General features: G+C 52.0%; 1 protein-coding gene and 1 long non-coding RNA gene across 4 annotated transcripts in view; one reads left to right on the top strand and one right to left on the bottom strand.

Moving 5' to 3' along the window:
- Positions 1-20,712, bottom strand: part of RAMP1 (receptor activity modifying protein 1) — a 49,296-nt gene that overhangs the window by 2,223 nt on the left and 26,361 nt on the right. The gene's annotated exons all lie outside the window — the stretch shown is intronic.
- LOC136793644 (uncharacterized) lies at positions 3,442-4,069 on the top strand. Its single transcript, XR_010839265.1, has 2 exons — positions 3,442-3,554; positions 3,707-4,069. It is a non-coding gene; the product is annotated as an uncharacterized lncRNA (long non-coding RNA).

Genomic DNA, 20,712 nt, shown 5'->3' with positions numbered 1-20,712 from the left:
ACAGGCGGGTTCTTAACCACTGCAGCCACCAAGGGAGCCCGTGTTTTTTAAGAAATGAATATTCAGTGTTGGGGGAAATTAAAATGTATTCAGTAGTTTCCAAAAAGTGTCACTTCTGGGCTTCCCTGGTGGCCCAGTGGTTGAGAATCCGCCTGCCGATGCAGGAAACACGGGTTCGTGCCCTGGTCCAGGAAGATCCCACATGCCGCGGAGCAACTAAGCCCGGGAGCCATGGCCGCTAGGCCTGCGCGTCCGGAGCCTGTGCTCCGCAACGGGAGAGGCCACAACAGTGAGAGGCCCGCATAACGCAAAAAAAAAAAAAAAAAAAAAAAAAAGTGTCACTTCTGCTTAGGATAGAGAAAGCAACACCGAGTGTTGATCTCATATGAACAGCAAAAAAAGCTGAAGAAACTACAAAATCATACATTTTCTTGAGTCCATCAAGAGAGCTGAGACTGCAAGGCAGCCAAGTAACCTGAGTTTCAAGGAGGAGAAAGATGCAGCTGCTGTACCAGCTACATAATAGCTGAACTGCCCAGGGTTTAGTGTGGGCTGGAGGGTCATTCGGGAATTTCTGGGGCCCCAGATGCGGTGAGCAGGGTCCCATGGCTCTCTGCTCTTCCCCATGAGGCTCCAGGGGGTGCTCGTGAGAAAGGTCAGGGGCAGGCAGGGGATCGGCTGCCCTTTGGGGCCAGGCACAAACACCACACATTTCCCAAACCCGTCTCACAGAAGCAGCAACAGGCTTGGGCCCCTGGAGGATGAGCAGCTGATCTTGCTGATCAGTGGCTTCAGCTGAACCGGCCTGAAGCCCCTCCTATGTTCCCAGACCCTTCTCTCCAGGAAGCAAAGCCTCGAGGGAGGGACGGGACAGCCTGTTAGCTCCGGGGCACAAGAAGGCACACTGTGCCTGGGAGAAGGATGGGTAAAAGACGCTTTTCCCTTGGGAGAGCAGCAGGAAACCATCCTGGACCTAGGAGACTGCAAGATACCAAACTGAGGTCTCCTACCACTGGGGGAGTGGCAGGAATCTCCCACCAAGACCCCACAGATACAGGGCAGGGTCTGGCTGCCACAGGGAGGAGGAGCAGGGATCCCGAGGTTGAGGGCGCGGCGGCTTTCTCAGCTGAAGCTGGACCAGGAGAGCGGGAACCCCTCCCTCTCTCCCAGTACAAACCTGGCATAGACAAGCGACAGCAATCTGCCACAGGGAGGTGGAGAGAGACCCACTCTGTGGCACAGGCATGCAGGGTGGGACACACCATGTGAAGAAAAATTCTCTAGCCCCACCCTGAGTACAAGGCAGTGGTAACCCATTGCCAGAGGCATTTGAGGCCTGCGGTGCTCGGAAGGAAACCACAGCAACAACATCCCAACCCAGCTCAACTCCACACAAGACTGACTGAAATCCCACACTAACAGCCTGACACAAGAGGCTTATTCATTTCCAGATGTAAATACGATTTACCTCAATCTCTTCTGTTCTGCACATGCAAGTTCAACATTCAATAAAACATTAGGGGCTTCCCTGGTGGCGCAGTGGTTAAGAATCCGCCTGCCGGTGCAGGGGACACGGGTTCGAGCCCTAGTCTGGGAAGATCCCACATGCCACGGAGCAACTGGGCCCATACACTACAGCTACTGAGCCTGCACTCTGGAGCCTGCAAGCCACAACTACTGAGCCCATGTGCCACAACTAGTGGAGCCTGCACGCCTAGAGCCCATGATCCGCAACCAGAGAAGTCACCGCAGTGAGAAGCCCGCGCACAGCAACGAGGAGTAGCCCCCGCTCGCCGCAACCACAGCAGCAACGAAGACCCAATGCAGCCAAAAATAAATAAATTAAATATAAAACACTGGGACCCATTGTCAAAAGATAAAGCAATCAACAGAAGCAGACTCAGAGATGACCCAGATATGGTAACTATCTTACAGAGACTTAAAAAATATTAATATGATAAAGGGACTGGTTGAAAAGGTAGAAAATATGCATGAACAGATAGAGAATTTCAGCAGAGAGATGGAAACTGTAAGAAAGTCAAAGAGAAATGCTGGGGGGCGGGGTGGGGGGAATCCCACAGTATCAGAGAGTCCATCTTTGATGAGCTTGTCATCAGACTTGACACCTGAGGAGAGAATTAGTGAATGTGAAGGTGGTCAGTAGAATTACCCAAACTGAAACAAAAAGAAAAACATAGAGCATCCAAGAGCTGTGGTAAATTAACAGCACTGTCAATGATGTCAACTCCAGCTTGTAATTTGAGTTCCAAAAGGAGAAGGAATTGGGCAGAAGAAATATTTAAGAGATAATAGCTGAGAATTTTCCAAAAATAATGAGATGGGGCTTCCCTGGTGGCGCAGTGGTTGAGTCCACCTGCCGATGCAGGGGACGCGGGTTCGTGGCCCGGTCTGGGAAGATCCCACGTGCCACGGAGCGGCTGGGCCCGTGAGCCGTGGCCGCCGAGCCTGCGCGTCCGGAGCCTGTGCTCCGCAATGGGAGAGGCCACAATGGTGAGAGGCCCGCGTACCGCAAAAATAATAATAATGAGATGAAAAATCACAAATCCAAGAAGACCAGAGAACCGCCCCCCCCCAAAAAAAAAACCAGGATAAAAAACCAAAGCAACAGCAACAACAAATAAACAGCCACCTAGACATTAAAGTCAAACTGCTGAAAAACAAAGACTATGAAAAAAATCCAAGAAAAAAAGTCTTGGAGTCATTCGGGAAGAAAGACACCCACAGAGGAACAGGTGATGTGAACTAGAGCAGACTTGTTACTGAGAGACTGTGCAAGCTGGAAGACGATGTGTGGCATTTCTCAAGTACTAGGGGGTGGGGCCCCAAACCCCTGTCTGCCCAGAATCCTCTGCTCAGCAAAAACATCTTTCAAATATGAGCTTGCAATAAAGACCTTTTCAGAAAAAAATGCTTATAGAATTCATTGCCACCAGACCTGTGCTTCATGAAATGTTACAGAAAGTTCTTCAGTCAAAGGAATATAACAGAAGGAATTTTGGACCCATACAAAGAAATGAAGAGCTCCCTAAGCAATAAAAATGAAGATATATAAAATGCACTTTTCCTTATTTTATCCAGGAAGTGAGCACACGGAACAGAAGCCACAGGTTAACACAGAGCAGCTGCTCAGAGAGGTATTGAAAGGCCATGGAAAGGACAAGTGTGGGGCCCCTCCAGCACTCAGGCACCCCTCTACTCCAGCGCCTACCATACGGTCTCTCAATCGCTAGGTCACGGTTTTTTCTGCCCTGGCTGCCCTCTGGGTCATGACCCCAAGTGCACAGGGCACACGGGGCCTCCCTCAGTCCACGTGAGCAGCTAAGTGGATGGGGCACAAGGGGGGAGGAGTTGGCAGAGGCAGTGGAGGGTGTGCAGGGCCCGTGCCCACACTGGGGCGTGGCTCCTCTAAGCGAACGGGGACTCGTGTTCCAAGTAGAAAACAGAAGTGGAGAAGAAGCCACGGGAAGTCAGGACAGGCTGGGTCTCACTGTGAAAAAAATGAATTCGCACACATCAAGGGCCTGTGGTACAAGGTAAGTGCAAGCGTGTCAGGTGTTATTAAAAACCAAAGTCCGGACTTGTGGGCTGGCCGTCCATCAAGCACAGGGCTGCATGTTACAAACACTGGCTTGAATGGTCGTCTTTTTCCCCACCTCAGACCCACTGAATCAACGTGTCCTTTTAGGTGTTCTGTAGACACAGTGACACACAGTCAGTCCCGTATGTCGTCCCGTATGCTCTGCCTGAGGAGTGACGCTGGGGTGTCCCCGGAAGGAGGTGTTGCCAGCTCCGGACTGCCAAGCAGGGTGGGAAGGACCCCTGACCCCGGGACCCGTGACACCGGGGACCCCACGCTGAGGCCACGCTGAGGCTGAGCCGGTGGTGGGCCATTCTGGGACGAGGCCCCCTCTCCTTGAAATATCCTTCCAGTCTGCAAAGCCATCCCCGCCTAAAAATAGCCCTCCTGTGCAGTCGGCTGCCCACTTCATCCTGTTTATTCATACCGAGTAACAGCTGAAACTTTCAATAAATATTGTGAGCCCTGTCAGCAAGGATGTGATAAAAGAATTTCCTCCAGAGTACAGACATTCTTCTATTCAAAAGAACGTCGTACTGACTGAAGGTGCCAAAATAATCATGAAAAAATATGCTTGCTTTCACCCTCTATTTTCAGTTCTCATGTAATGGAATGATTATCCTTTTTTTTGGCCAGGACTTTCCATTCTGGGCCCCTAAGTGAACTTTGCTTGGAATGTTCCTGAACACTGTGGGGGGAGTAGTTTCCAGTATATCTGGGTCCCAAGTCAAGGCTTCTGGTACCACGCTTCATGGTTGTTTTACTTGTTTGAGAAGAAGGTGCCCACTGATTCCCACAGGGGAGTCGTCTGCTCTGGGGACACCAACTAGCCCTGTCTGGCCCTGACATGGAGTATGTGACTCTGGGCCCTGGTGCCCCACAGAACTGGGTTCAAATCCAGCTCCACCTCTTATGCTGAGTGATCCCAAGGGCCGCACCTCACCCACCCAAACCTTGGTCTCTTTCTGTTCAGCGGGTACCTGTCAGGTACCCACCCGACAGGGTTACTGGGCAGATCAAGTTAAACAAGGTCAAGGGCCTGAGGAATAACAGGTGCCCAGTAAGTGGACAGCTTCCTGACAACTGGTGTGTGGCCCCTTAAGGGTCCATTTCTTATTCCATAAACTCGCATAAATGTTGACCAGGCAATGTGTGTCTAAGCCCTCAGAACATCTGAGGAGGAACCACTATTTTGGTTCACTTTCTCTGGACCAGTATTTGCTTCCATCGACCCGGGACAGTCACAGCCTGGTGGCTTTCGGCAGGTGTAAATACCTGCCGGGAGGAGGGGAGGTGGCGCCCTCAGCACCCTGGCAGCCGGGGCAGGTGAAGGTGAACAGGGCCCATTGGAAGCCGGCCTGAGAAGCCTGACTAATAGGCAGCTGAAAAAAATGTCTAGCCTCACTTTTAAGGAAAAAAGAAGCAAACATCCAAATAGAATCCACTTTCAAACGGAGAATACTCAGGACTTCCCCGGTGGCCCACTGGGTCAGACTCTGCACGCCCAATGCAGGGGGCCCAGGTTCCATCCCTGGTCCGGGAAACAGACCCCTCATGCATATGCCACGACTAGGGGTGCGCGCGTCACAACCAAGACCTGGCATGGCCAAAATAAATAAATAAATATTAACATAATAGTAATAATAAAAGAACAAGGTAATTTAACAAGTGAGACTACTCAGCGCTGCCGAAGGTAGAGTGAAATGAGGCAGGTGCTTGCGTCATTGCCAGCAGAAGAGGAGCTGGTAACATTTTTGCGAGAAGCAGTTTGGCAATTATGTATCGGGAACTTCAAACTCACAGACAGCCTTTGAGCCAGTAACTCAATTTCTGGGAATTATCCTAAGTTAGTAACATGAAAGGTAGACAAAAAGAATGTAAGAAAATGAACATTACAGATTTATAATTATGAAAAAGAGCAAACAATAGGACAGTGAGGAAAAAAATTGCTTATAAGAGCCTCAGCTATGTAGCTATTAAAATGATACTTAGGAGGAGGAAAATATTTATGTTACAGTGTTGAACAAAAGAAAAAGCAGTTGAGACCAAATTATACAAACAACGTGGTTTCAGCATAAAACGGTCCACGTAGGAGGGGAAGACCTCAGAATGTTAGGAGGAGTTGTCACCACTAGAGGGTGGGACGTGAAGGACTTCGATTCTCCTATCTCCGCTTTCGGGGGCATTTTCCAAGTTTTCCGCAGTGAGCATACATTATTTTTACAATTATATTTTTAGGCAGCTCACTGAGGAAAAGGCCTGCAGAAAACTGGACATTGAGGTCCCCGAATCTGCAGCCGTGGGGCGCACATTTCCTCATTTCTGGGGCAGCGGGGGGCCTTCGGCGCAGGGGACTCGGGTGCTGCTCTGTAACTCCCAAGCAGCTGGGAGGACCGGGTGGGAGACGGGCTGAGGGGGGCTTGCTGGGGCCCGCAGCCCCGGCTGCCGGGGGGGCTGCACCTTGCTGGAGGCGTGGCTCCTCCACGCCTGGCGCCGCCCAGGGCTCAGAGGGCTGCGGTGGCCCCTGCCGGCCTCCCCGGCCCGGGGAGACCCGTCCTGCGGACCCCGGCCCGGGGAGCCGGCAGCCGGCGCGCGGCTCCTTCCCTCCACCCACCCACCTCTGCTCGAGCTGTGTGGGGTAAACCCCGTCCCAGGCGGGCGGCGCCCCACCACGGGGACACCCCCTCTCCCACCCTCTGCTTCCAGCACAAGGGGTTCTCCCCCGGCCACCCCAGTGGAAGGAGCTCCGGGACGCCCCCCTCCTAGGGGGCACCTGGCTGGCAGCCCTGCGCCGGGCGGCCGTGCTGCGGGCTGGGCCGCTCCGAGCGACGTCACGCGGCAGTTCGGTAGCTCCGCCGCCAGCGGGCCCTCGCACACCCTCGAGGCGGCAGAACTCCGCACGTCCGCTCACTCCCCGAATGTCCCCAGGGCCTGGGCGGGCCGGCGGCTCCCCTCCATCACTCGCCTCCCCCGGGTCTGGGTTGCCTCCGGGGTGGAACGGACCTCCCTGCCGTCCCCGCACGGATGCTGCGGGGATTAGACGCCCGGTCCCCAGGGGCGTCCGGACCCGGGGGCAGGGAGGGCCCTGAGGGTAAGTGGAGGGGGCGCGCAGGGGTGGGTTCCGAGGGCAGGACCCCCTTTCGCACCCATCCCCGCCGGCTCCCCGACCCAGGCGCCCAAGGACACTCGGCTCCCAGTAGCGGCCCCCGGCCTCCTTGCAGGAAGGGCGAGGCTACCCGAGGGCGTCCCCTTCCCGGGGACCTCCGCTCCCTGGTCCCTCCTCCCCTAATCTCCTTCCTATGGTCCCTCCTCCCCTGATCTCCTTCCTAGGGACCCTCCCTCCTCCGCCTCACCTCGCCCCTCGCCGTCAGCACCCCGCCCCCTCCCTCCCCCCCCCGGGCTCTCGAGCCTTCTCCCTCCTCGGCAGCCCGGCGCATCTGCCCCCGCCCTTCCCGCCAGGTGAGGGGCGTTGGCGCTCTGCAGCCCTCGCTCCTTCCCTCCTCTGCCGGTGCCCAGAGACTGCAACTTCCAACACCCGTGACATCCCCACCCCCATCTGAAGCCTTGGTCCAGTGCACAACGGGCGTCCACACCTGACTCTCGGGATGCCCCCCACCCCAGCCCCACCTCTCATGCCTGGGAAGCCTTGCCCCCTCTGAGTTGCCATGGATCCCCCCATTTCCGGGGGTCCCCTCCCCTCCTCCAGCCCTGTCACTGTGACCAGGAGTAGGCAGAGTGACTAGCCTTGGTGGGTTATTACAACCACATTTCTAATACCAGCTTCCACTTCTCTGCACTGAGCATGGGCCGGGGCCCGGGCATCTCTGCTCCCCTTCTCCTCCCCCAACCCAGCTCAGTCAGGGCAGCCATCAACCCCCTCCCCTGCTTTCCTCCTCTCTGAAGCCCTGGGCTCCGTCCACCACTGGCTCTTGGGGCCACAGCCCTGGCCTCTGCCTTCCGCCTCCCCCAGCCCACTGTCTACACAGACTCACCCTTGCTTCAGGCCTTCAGTGCTCCCTGCTGCACCTGTGCTGGATTCAAAAGCCCTCATGTGGCCCCCACCTCTCCACTCTCAACTGTACCCTCTCCCTCTCACTGGCCACCGTGGCAGATACTTCTGCCTCAGGACCTTTGCACAAGCTGCACTTTCTACTTGTAAGGCTCTTAACCCCATCTTTAAAGGTCGACATCTGTGTATCCCTCAAATGTCACCTCCTCAAACAGGTGTTTTTTTATGCTTCAACCTCATTTGGATCCTCGGCAAAGTGGCGTTTTCCATCATAGTTGTGTCTTACTTTGTACCTGTACTTTTAACTCTTGATTAGTCACTGACTGTTGGTCTCAACAACTTGACTGCAAACACCAGGAGGGCAGGGAGAGTGCAGGAAAAAAGCCCCACTCACCCTGTTCACAGCACTCATCTCAAAGGCAAGAGAAACAAAGGCGGAAGGGACAGAATGAGACACATGTGCCTGGAGGTGTGAGTAGCACAGCAGGAGTGGTGGTCCTAACAAACACAGCACGTTCCAGCGCAAAAGACAGTAAACGGGAAGAGAGGGCGTTTCACACTGAGAAGAGTGTCACCAGAGTGTTATCGTAGCTTCTTCATAGGACACAGACAGCCGACAGCTGTGAGTAACCGCGATGGACTCAACAAAATCTTCAGGTTAGATGAATAGAAACTAGTATAAAAATGAAAAATAAAGTTAATAAGCCTGACTCAGTGACTATATGATGAAGTTTCTATCCTACAGAGAATCAACAGTCTTTTCAAAAGTCCCTGGATCCTATTTAGGCTCAAAGAAAAACTTGACAAATTCTCAAAGTGGGGATTTTAAGTCAGTATTCCTTGACTATAATATTAGAAACTAGAAATTAGTGAGAAAAAGATAAATTTTTTAAAAATGGGATCCCTAGAAATGGAAGATCACTCATATAATTTTAGGGTCAAACAAAGATTTAAAAATTCAATGATAGGCTGTTAAGAAAATATAATGGCAATACTGCACGTGAAAATCAGTGAAATATAGGCAAAAGTGAATTCTGAGAAAAATCTGCAGCTGTAGATTATCTTACTACTGACCAAAAATAAATGAAAATAAATGAAGACTCCAAATCAAGACATTTAAAAAAAGAACCACAAAATAAATCTCTCCAAAGGGCAAATAATTTAAATGCATTAATAATTATTAAAACTAATATTTATTGATATTTTAAAAAACATAAAAATGAAAAAGTAAATTCAACAGTTGATTCTTTAGAAAAATAGCTACAGTGAAATAGTCACATTTCTGGATAGTCTAATCCAGAAAAAAAGCAGAGAAAACACCACTGTACAAAACCTCAGATAAAAGATTAGAAAAAGTAGGCGATTAACATGCAAAACATGTATGTTAAAAATTGGAAAATCCTTGATGAATTGGGATGCTTTTGGGGGAAACAATAAATTATCAAATCTTGATTTAAAACGTAGGAAATCTGAGAAGAAAAAACAGAAAAAGTTGTTAAAGAATTACTTTCACAAGAGGTGCTAGGCCCAGGTAGTTCTTTCAAATTCCTTTTTTTTTTTTTTTTTTTTTTAAGATCACACCTAGGGGCAGGACAGGAATAAAGACCCAGAGGTAGAGAATGGACTTGAGGACATGGGGAGGGGGAAGGGAAAGCTGGGACGAAGTGAGAGAGTGGCATGGACGTATATACACTACCAAGTGTAAAACAGATAGCTGGTGGGAAGCAGCCGCATAGCACAGGGAGATCAGCTGGGTTCTCTGTGACCACCTAGAGGGGTGGGATAGGGAGGGTGGGAGGTAGGGAGAGGCAAGAGGGAGGAGATATGGGGACATATGTATATGTAGAGCTGATTCACGTTGTCATAAAGCAGAAACTAACACACCATTGTCAAGCAATTATACTCCAATAAAGATGTTAAAAAAATTATTAAGATCACAGAAATGGATGTCAAGCTTCCCAGTTCTTTAAAAAAGTTAACAAAACCCTGATCCCAAGCCTCTTAAGATGGCCTGTCCATGTGCCTCAGAACAGTCACGAACAAGCAACAGATGTTCACTTTCACTTATAAATAGACATAGAAGTCCTATTTAAACTGCTAGCAATTTCAAGCTAGCCACATATACAATAGAATAAAGTAGGTTTATTTTACGAATGCTTTAATGCTATTACGATAAAATCACACTTCGATTTGTCAAAGGAAAATAACATACAATAATTTCAAAACACGTTGAGAAGGCATTTGGTAAAACTGAACATTCGTTTCTGATTTTTAAAAACCCCAACCTTGTAAAGCACAAAGAAGTTCTTCTTAATGTGATAAAGAAATTCTCAAGCCAATAGCAAACACCACATTTGCTACTGAGGCATTTTCATCACAGTCAGGAATCCACTTATTTAATTTTTAGGTGGCCAGGTCTGTCTTCTCCCTTGTGGTTCCCACCTTTGGTGTCAGGGCTCCCAGCCAAGGCTTCATAAATAGTCACCGCAGAGCCCTTCCAAAGTGGGGAGGAGCTGCCCGCACATCGGGCTACTTCCTCTGGTGACAGAAAGCCACAGAGGGGCCTGGCTTACGTCAGGCTCAGAGCGAGCCTGCCCCTGCCCCTCAACTCTGCATAGGGCCTCTGACCACAGACAGGAGGGCCGGGTGGCCTTCAGGGTGGGGTACTTTTCCCACAACCCACGGTGGGTACACGGGAGCTGGCCGGAGGCAGTGCAGGACAGGGCATCTTTTGTTTTTCTTGACGCTGCGGGGAGCATATACGGAAGTCCTGTTAATGGTTTGATTCAAAACATTTCACTTCCAACCCTGGTGTCGTCTGGGCACGCGTGCTGGGCTGGCAGCATCCAAGCCAGCGGTGCACCTGGAACTCACCCACACCTCTAGGACTTGCAGTGGGGGTCTGTACAACGAAGCCCTTCCTAAACCAGGCAGGTCAGAGAGGTCCCATCAAGCTGGGAGAATCCAACGAGACCAAGTGGCAGGAGTCGTCATGCATTTCTGCCGGCCCAGGGCTGACCTACGGGACCCCTCGGCAGGAACGTTTTGAAATCAGTGTGACCACAGCGTGCAAACTCCCATTTGCAGAGGAATGTCTCCGAGGTTCTGACTATGCTGTAGAACAGGGACTCCTGGCACCCGGGTCGCCCCGTTTTCCCTGGGAGCACTGGGAATTGCCAGCTCCACCCCCGTCCAGGAACGACAGCGTGGATGAGCCCACGCTAGGAGGTGTCCACTAAGACTCTCGGATCAGTAAATGAACAAAACAACGCCACAGGCTTCATACAAAGCCCGCTGGATAGCGGAGGTAAAGCCCATCTCCCCACCCCGACTGCGGGCACTTGCTGAGCAAGGTGCACGGACGCCATCCTCGCGGAAAGTGAACGATACGAATAAAGCGGGGAAAAAAGAACCTTGCAGGGGGGTTTCCAAGGCAAGAAGAGGAAGACAGATGGAAATGGGCTGGGGAGGAGACAACAGTCCCTCCGGAAACACTGCCAGCCCATCTGGAGGTACCATCAGCTGAACAACGGTGGAAGCAAGGTGGTCGGGGAAGACGGGGGGGACCCCACCGTTGGACAAGCTCCCTTTGGCCCCATCCTCGCCATGTCCCCTCCCACCCTGGGCCTTTGGCTTCACCTCTTCTGTCTTTCGCTCTCTCAGGCTCTCTTCTCCTGGCCTGGAGCCAGCCTGGCTGTCGCACCCCTGAGACGTGCCACCAAGGAAAATGTGTCAGTGGAGTTTGGGAGATGCTGCACAGAGGGGGTCCCCCTCACACAGTACAGACAAGCCCCGAGGGGCTTCGGGAACCCAGGGCTCCCAAAGGCACTTCACCCCAGTCCTCGCTTCCCCTAGAACCAATTCCTTCTCCACCTGCCCCCCCAGGACCCTCCCCCAACCCCGCAGACGCGGAGGAGTCGGAGCCCATCTCCTCTCACGCGGTCTTGTTTCGGGCTGCTTCTCGGGGCCGCTTAGGAATGACCTGCTCCCTGACCCTCAGGCCTTCCGGAGGGCTGTGGTTCTCCCAGCCCTGCTTCTACAGCAGGGAGGTGGGAGAGTCCTCCCCACCCCACCCCCGCGGACCCCCGCTTTCCCCAACCTCCAACCCAGGACTTTGGAGACACGCCTCCTGAACGCCACCTCCGCACCCCGCGGCTCCCCTCCCCGTATCTCGCCCGTGCCTGTGCCGCAGCGGCCTATTTGCTGCCCGTCCTCCCCGGACTGTGGCCTCAGGGGCCCCGGGACAGGCGCACTGTAAGGCTCGGTGCACGATGGTCAACGGATGATGTGTCTGCAACTCCAGGAGCCACTCGGAGCCCTTGCTCCCCGAGCCTGGGCTGGGAGGGAGGGGGTGCTGGGCGTCGCCGTCCCTTCCAGCCTGGGCTGCCCTGGGGCCCCCATGTGGGCAGAGGAGCCCTGGGGGCATCTGGGGTTCCTGCCTGGATGTGGGGTCTGCCGTGGGGAGTCCAAGGCCCCCAGTACACACACCTCTCAGAAGCACAGGCTGCAGCCCCTACATTCAGAGCTGTCCGTGTTCCCGTGGCAGCCACACAACCCGCCCTCAGCCCTCAGACGCCTAGGCTGGAGGTGCATTTTGGGGAGGGAGCGGGGGAATGCCCTGAGCAGATTCTTCAGCTCGGCATCCAGACTGGTCGGTCGGGGCCACCCGGAAGCAGTGAGGGCAGTCACGTGGGGGCTGGGCTGTGGGAGGGGCCATGTGGGGCCCCGTGTGCAGTGGGAAGGGTGCCCCCTCCTCCAGGCAGGGCACGTGGCTTGGGCAGAGGGGCACAAGCTGGATTTCAGTGTCTACCTTGGCTAGCTGCCCCGTGAAGCTGCTGTGTGTCCTTGGGCAAGAGACTCAGGGTCTCTGAGCTGTGGTATCTCCATCTGGGCAGACAGCCCAGGGCTGAGATGGAGGCCAGGGAACCAGTGCATGTGGGAGTGGTCCCCACTCCCCGACCCCCGTAGGGAGAAGCGCCCAACCAAGGCAACTGCTATCAACTGAGGACGCCAGTGTTCGCCTATGTTTCTGGAAGATTTCAACAGAGTTTGGTGGATCACCCGGAGCTTTGCCACCGCACGGGGCAGCTCGTGACCCAGCCCTGGTGTCCCGAGCTTGGCCCTGCTCAGGCCACGGCACCTGCTCTCTCTCCAGGGTCTTCAGACAGAGCACCAGCTCCTTGCTGGCCCCCAGGCTTCCTCAGCCGGGCCCAGCCTGCGAGACGCACCCACGGGGGAGGAGCAGAAAGGCCTAGAGGGGGCGAAGGGGCTGCCGGGCACAGGGCTGGGACATCAGGTTCTAGCGACCCAAGGCTGCAGAGACCGAGCGAGGCAGGTACCCGGACAGGGTGGGTGGAGCCCACCCTTCCGCATCTCCAGACGCCCTACTGTAGTTGTGGGGCTGGTCGGACATCCACAGGGGGTTCTGGGCTCCTGCTGGGAGCACGTACACGCTGGGCCCCGGGACAGGCCGGGCCCAGTTCTCACCCCCCGGGCGATGGACACCCCGTCAATAAGAGGGAGCTGTGGGCACGCAGAACGGGGACCCGCTCAGGCTGGGGCACGCGGCCCACATACCCCCGCAGCCGGCTGTGACCCCTGATGGCAACACGCCGCACCCCCGTGGAAGGCCGGGCCCTCTGCTGGCCGGAGGACAGGACACACTGACTCCTCACAACTGCTCCCCCCCTTACAGGCCGGGGAGCTGGGAAGGGGCCTGAGCGACGGGCCCCAGCTGGCAGCGAGGTGGTGGCCCAGGGCCTGCCTCGGCTCTGCATGGCTCCTCCACGTAGGCCGCCGTCCCCTGCTCCCGCTGGAGCCCCTCCTGGGGCGGGGGCGTCGTGGCCCCCTTGGCCTCCTCCACTGCGCCTGCTCTGCGGGCCCCGCTCCGGGCAGGAGGGAACCTGGGCGCCTCTGCTCAGGCCAGCAGGAAGCGAGAGGCCTCTAAATCCATCCCTGGCTCCGCGTGCAGCTCGCTCGGGCACCAGGCACGGCCTGGGAGCCGCCAAGCCAGGCTCTCCACGGGCGGCGGGGCACGAGGCCTCCTCGGAGAACAGGCCGCCGCGGGAACCAGGCTCCAGGCTCGTGGAGACGAAGCCACAGTTTTGAAATTCAGTGGGTGTCCTCCGAGGCCCGGCAGGTGGGGCGAGACTGAGCCCGCAGTGATCCTGCCCTGGGCTCTGAGAATGCGGGGGGCTATGCCCACTGTGGGCCCGGCCACACGTGACCCCCTCGGACCCGCTGCAACCCTGGGATCTCCTGGGACCCCTGGGCGGACACCCGGGTCTAGCAAGGTGAGGTCACCGGCCGGCCGCACCCGGGCCTGCCAGGGCCTCACGGCTCCCGCCCTCACCAGGACAGGGGTGAACACACGTGTCCGGGTGCCAGCACCAGGCAGGACAGCCGGGCGCTATATTTGGATACTAACGCCCCGGGGACATTATCCTCGTGAAGCAACGCTGGCGGCTGGAGGGTAGGGCTTTCTCCTCCAGTCCCCCCTCGGCCCTGCCACCAGGGCCGTGCAGAGCACTGCTCTCTGCCCGCCCTGCTGCACTGGATTCTCCTGGGACTCCCGAGAGCTTCCCCAAGCCTTGAAGGACCCACCCACATATCCCACTAGCTTGCTGCCTCTGTCCAGGTGGCCCCCTTCCCTCTGTGCCCCTCCTGCCCCACCCCCCCTTGTTCGGAGCTCAGGGCAACACTGAGTTGCCCTGAGTGGGAAGGGCCGTGGAACATTCTACACCACGGAACGTCGACCAGTGGTGGACTTTGAGTGCGGAGCCTCAGTGCTTCCACCTTCAAAATGGGTACAGTGGTCCCGGGCTCACAGCAAGGGGGTGTGAGTCCCCCCTCCCCCGCCCAGTAGGAGGCAGTCATGAGGCTAGGAAGCCTCCACTGAGGTGCCCACCGCGCCCCGCACACAGGTACCTGGCCACCCCTGACCTCACAGCTGTGGAGGAGCCTCTGTCTCTGAAGGAAAGCCCCCCAAGGGCAGGCACCGTTTGTCTCCCAGCCCGGCCCCGAGTGGGCACTGGGCGGGGGGAAGGAAGGGAGCATGGCCTCTCCGAACTCGATGGAGCCCTGGAGACCTGCCGGCAGGCGGGACACTCACGTGGGACTCCGCATGGGCCTGGCGTGGGACACGCTGTCGGGAAACGTGAAACGGCCCACCTGTCCGGTCAGGTGTGCAGACGCCAGGCTGGTGGGAGGGGAGCACAAAGAAACGCCCCACCCTGGGCTGCTTCCAGGAAAGCACGGCAGCATCAGCGGTCACGCCAGCACGGCGGCCCGAATCTCCCAGCGTGCCACGAAGATGACCCCCCAGGCCAGGGCACTGTGCCACCAGGACAGGGGACAGCGGCTGTGGCTTCTCTGTACCCTGACAGCTTCTTGTCCTGTCCTCACCCTGGGCAGAAGGCCACGCCGGCTGGCAGGGTGGCCTCTCACCAGGTGCCTGCCCTGCGGGGCGGCCTTGACACCCAGTGGGGGGTTGGAGCTGGGGGCCATCCCTTCCCACTGCTGGGGTTCACCCCGAGGGGGCGTGAGGGGCTCCCCAGCAGCCAGGGTGCTGGGAGGAGGTGTGTCCCGGTCCCGAAGCCTAAACCCACAGGGCTGTGGCTCCAGGAAAGGGAGCCTGGCCCCCGAGTCCCCCCAACTCCTGCTCGGCCCTCAGCCAACAGCTGTTGGGCCGAATTAGATACCTGGTTCTGAACCCCTTCACGGCACCCAGGCGCTCTCACCTGACTTTTTAAGGGAGAAGAACCGTAGCCAAGTAGGGTAGGAGCAGGCCACCCCTGGCCTGGCCTGGTGGCACCCTGTCCCACCTTCCCAGGGACACATGCCCGCGTGGGAGGGCATGCCGCTGCCACCCCCAGCAAGGGCACAGCTCCCATCGTCCTCAGGGGCGTCTGCGTGACCCCAAATCACCCTGGGACACACGCTTGGGCCATGAGCAGCCCCAGAGCCCCAGGAGGATGAAGACACACGGAAATAAGTGTCACAGGGACCCTGTAGACCCTCCTGGCTTCTGGGAGGAGGTCTCAAAACTCCCCCACCTGCTCTGGGACCACCTGGAGAGGGGGTGTCAGGCACTGGTGCTGCCCATCGACTCACGGCCCCCGTGGTCCTGGCTGCCAGGGTATGAGGACATGTGTCTTGAGATCTGCCCCCAGGCAGCCCTGACACAGTCACGGGGGCTCCAGGCACACGTCCTGCATGCCTGCCCTACGCCTGCCTCTGCCATCTCTTCCTGGTCCCATAGTTCTAGCAACCCATGAGCAACCACGCCCAAATAAAGACATATTTAAAAGACAAACCAAAATCTCTCCTGCCTTCTCTGATAACATAATGAAAACCCACAGACAATGGGACAACAGCTACATGAACTTCAGAAAACAAGGCTGTTCATCGTAGGTTTATTATCCTGTCAAGCTGTCACTTGAGTACAAAGCCAGCGAAAAGTTCCTTGGAAATTTCTGAGGTCTGAGAATGTACTAATTACATGGCTTATTTCTAGGATCTACTTCAAACAGTTGCCTGAATTGAAAAGAGGCAGGTGAAAGGGAATGATGATGTTAAAAATAATAAGACATGTTTGAGTTAACAGTCTATTTGCACAGATAAGTGACCAAGAGCCCTGTCAGATCAACAGTTATTACCGATAAAAGTCAGAACAACAAAGAGTACCAAAAAAACCAAAATAGAGGGCAGAGAGAAAGAAGTAGGTTTTAGAACATTAGCTGGAATCAATGAGGAGAGGCAGAGAGGAAGAGATAGGTAGATAGACAGATAGATGGACCGAAGGATGGATAGATAGACAGGTAGGTAGGCAGGCAGAGGTAGATAGATAGATAGGATAGGTAGGTAGGTAGATGGATACAGATAAGTAGATAGAGGGATAGATGGATAGAAGGGTAGATAGATAAGTAGATAGATGGATAAATAGATGGACAGATAGACAGACAGATATGGAGGAAGCCAAAACCCCAGAGACTCCTGCTCTTTCATTAAGTAGAAGCCAAAGTATGCTGTTTGATAAGGTAAGAAAATCAATACAGAATAAGAACATATGTGTTTCACATTTCATGGCTGGTTGAGTGAAAAATAGCTTGCCAATATTTCCACCTCATTTAAAAGGTAAAAGAAAATTCATCATGTTTCAACAATAGGGAGAAGAGAAAAGAAATCAGCAACAAAAAATGGAGTGCCTGAAAATAGAACAAAAAGGACAAATAGGATGTAATTTTCTTTGCTTCAAGGCTCGTCACTCTCCAGATGGAAAAAATAAAAGCCAGCAATAAGCTGTCTGCAAGCGAGATAATAAAAACAGAATTAGACTGGAAGCCTGAGAAGAGCTACTGATAAACTTCAAGCAGTTGAAATACTAGGGTTTTGATGTTAATATGAAGCCAAAGATCATTAAAGCAAAAACTATTAAGTATGATGAGGAGACATATAATGATATTTCATGGTTGATAACGGGCGCATAATAACATGGAATCTCAATGTTATAAAAACAGAGCGAAATATAGACATAAGATCCGCTAGAAAAATAAAATAGAAACAATAACAATATGATTAGAATGGCAGAATCGAATCGTCATCAAGCACATAAAAAATTCAGAAACACACAAAGGGCTGGATAACACAACAACACAGAATTAATGATTGTTTTGGTGGGAATTAAACAGAATGAACAGAACATGCTTCATTTTTGAGTATTCATGGTATGTTCACAGAAGGTCATCATATACCAGACCTCAAAGAAAATCTCAATAAAAATACAAGAGCAGAAATGATTTGAGCTATGTTCTCTCACTACATCAAGAAGAGATTAAGAACCAAATAGAAATAAAACATATGAGAATTAAAATATACTTGCCTAGAAATAGAGACACAGATGCAGAGAACAAATGTATAGACACCAAGGGGGGGGAAAGTGGTGGTGTGGAGTGGGATGAATTGGGAGATTGGGATTGACATGTAGACACTGATATGTATAAAACAGATGACTAATAAGAAACTGCTGTATAAAAAATAAATAAAATAAAATTCAAAAAAAAGAAAGAAAATACACTTGCCTAAAGAAAAAGCTGTAAACAAAACGAAAAGACCACCCTCACAATGGGAGAAAATATTTCCAAACGAAGGGACCAACAAGAGTTTAATCTCCAAAGTATACAAAGAGCTCATTCAGCTCAATATTAAAAAAACCCAAACAACCCAACCAAAAAATGGGCAGAAGATCTAAACAGACATTTCTCCAAAGAAGACACACAGATGGTCAAAAAGCACATGAAAAGCTGCTCAACATCACTAATTATTAGAGGAATGCAAATCAAAACTGCAATGAGGTATCACCTCACACAGGTCAGAATGGCCATCATCAAAAAATCTACAAACAATAAGTGCTGGAGAGGGTGTGGAGAAAAGGGAACCCTCCTACACTGTTGGCAGGAATGTAAATTGATACAGCCATTGTGAAGAACAGTATGGAGGTTCCTTAAAAAACTAAACATAGAATTACCATGTAATCCAGCAATCCCACTCCTGGGCTTATACCTGGAAAAACTATAATTCGAAAAGATACATGCACCCCAGTGTTCATTGCAAAACTTTATACAGTAGCCAAGACATGGAAGCAACCTAAATGTCCATCGACAGAAGAGTGGATAAAGAAGATGTGGTATATAAATGCAATGCAACATTACTCAGCCATAAAAAAGAATGAAATGATGCCATTTGCAGCAACATGGATGGGCCTAGAGATTGTCACACTGAGTGAAGTAAGTCAGACAGACAGACATCATATGATATCGCTTATATGTGGAATCTGAAAAAATGACACAAATGAACTTATTTACAAAACAGAAATAGAGTCACAGATGTAGAAAACAAACTTATGGTTACCAGGAGGGAAAGGGGGGGAGGGATAAATTGGGAGATTGGGATTGACATTTACATACTACTATATATAAAATGGATAATTAATAAGGACCTACTGTACAGCACAGGGAACTCTACTCAGTGCTCTGTAATGGCCTATACGGGAAAAGAATCTAAAAAAGAGTGGATATATGTATATGTATAACTGACTCACTTTGCTGTACACCTGAAACGAACACAACATTGTAAATCAGCTATAATCCAATAAAAAATTTTTATAAAAAAAGGGCTTCCCTGGTGGCGCAGTGGTTGAGAGTCCGACTGCCGATGCGGGGGACACGGGTTCGTGTCCCGGTCCGGGAAGATCCCACATGCCGCGGAGCGGCTGGGCCCGTGAGCCATGGCCGCTGAGCCTGCGCCTCTGGAGCCTGTGCTCCGCAACGGGAGAGGCCACGACAGGGAGAGGCCCGCGTACCGAAAAAAAAAAAAAAAAAAAAAGAAAAAGCTGTCTGAGGAAGAATGTTAAGAAATAATACCTGTCTATTAAGAAAAAAGGATGGAAAGACGGACATATCAAAATCTACAGAAAGTGATGAAGGAGGTCCTTAGGAAGAAACATCACAGGTTTAAATGCCTTTATTATGTTAAAAAGTGAGAAAAAATGATGAACTAAGCATCTAAATGATATCTTAGGAAAGAAGTAAATATTTTTTAAAAGAGGCGAGAGTGAATGCTGAGTTAATGCCAAAAATTAAAAAAAGACATTGTTACATAAAACCGAGCCTATTCTCTAAAGACTATAAAAATGGGCACAATTAATGAGAAAGTGGGCCTCCTGATTTCCCTTTGATGAGTGAGGTGGCATCTACCCAAAGGAAAAAAGGCGGAGAGAAACACAAAGATAAAACAAAACTTGGATATAGAAGTTAGTAAACATTTAAGGGGATACTACGCATCCTTGTGTTTTAGTGAGAAATCTGGAGGATAAGGCCCAAATAAATACAGCTGAAATACAAATAGGAAATAAGAAACAGCCAAAATTAATCAACAGTGGAGGAAGAAACTGGAGAAAGGAATTCCCCAAACCACCCAGAGCTGACGGCTTCGATGATGAATTCATTCAAACTTCCAAGCAACGAATAGTCCTCAGGGCACATCAATTATTTCCTACCCTTGACCCCAATCGTCAGCTAAGCACATATATTCCATTAGGCCAATAGGAGTCTAATCCTAAAACCCGATTAAGGAAACTCGAACAGAGGGAAATCAGGAACTGTCAATCAAGAAAATGCCATTAGGGGACTTGTCCGCGGGTCCGGTGGTTAGGACTCCGCGCTTCCATTGCACGGGTGCGCCAGTTCCACGCCTCGTCGCGGAACTGAGATCCCGCGTGCCGCACAGCGCAGCCAAAAAAATATAAAGAAAAGGAAAATGCTATTATGCTATTTTCACTGGGGAGAAAACAGAGGCCCACAGAGAGTTTAAGCAGCGAAAGAATCAGCAGGATTCGTGCCCACGTGGGTACTATGGGAGCTCCACACATTTTTTTCCCCCACACTTGTTTTCTGTACTAATTGCTAAAAGACGGCACCCAAAGGTAACAAGTGGTCAACCCAACTAGGCCAGCCGCCAATCCTCAGGACGCCTGGGGGCCTGCAGGGCTCCCCGTGGGAAGGACTCTTGCAAACAGGTGATGCTTCCTGAGTTGACTGCTTGATACTGGCCGTCTCAATTAGGGTCTCAGTAGGACTTTTTGTGGAATTTGGCAAAATGGTTCTCCAGTTGTTCCAGAAAAATAGGTGGAAAATATATCAAAGAGCACAACACAATGTGAAATTTAACAAAAATGAACACACTAGTCTTGGAGGAGCTCTCCTAAATTGTAGAAAATATCATAAAGCCATGATAATTTAAGTGGTGGAATATGCCGCCAAAACATAGGTAAAAATTAACTGAAATAGACTCTAATGTGTACAAGAAGGTATTAAATGTGTTAAACTAAGAAGAACCGAAAGACTGAGGTGGGAAAAATTATTTAACAAATTATGTTAGGATAATTGAGATAGGAAGGATATAAATTTTAATTCATGCCTTAATGTGACTACCCACTGTGTTAAGAAGAGAAACATTATTTCAAAATACAGAACAACTAAATAGAAACAGAACATAATGTGTGGCCACGTGACTCCACTGAATTTGTGGAACAGATAGGACCCCGCCC

Source organism: Kogia breviceps, chromosome 2 (genome assembly GCF_026419965.1).
Source record: "Kogia breviceps isolate mKogBre1 chromosome 2, mKogBre1 haplotype 1, whole genome shotgun sequence".
NCBI lineage: Eukaryota > Metazoa > Chordata > Mammalia > Artiodactyla > Physeteridae > Kogia > Kogia breviceps.
Note: the sequence above shows the minus strand (reverse complement) of the source record. Positions and strands in the feature narration are given on the sequence as shown.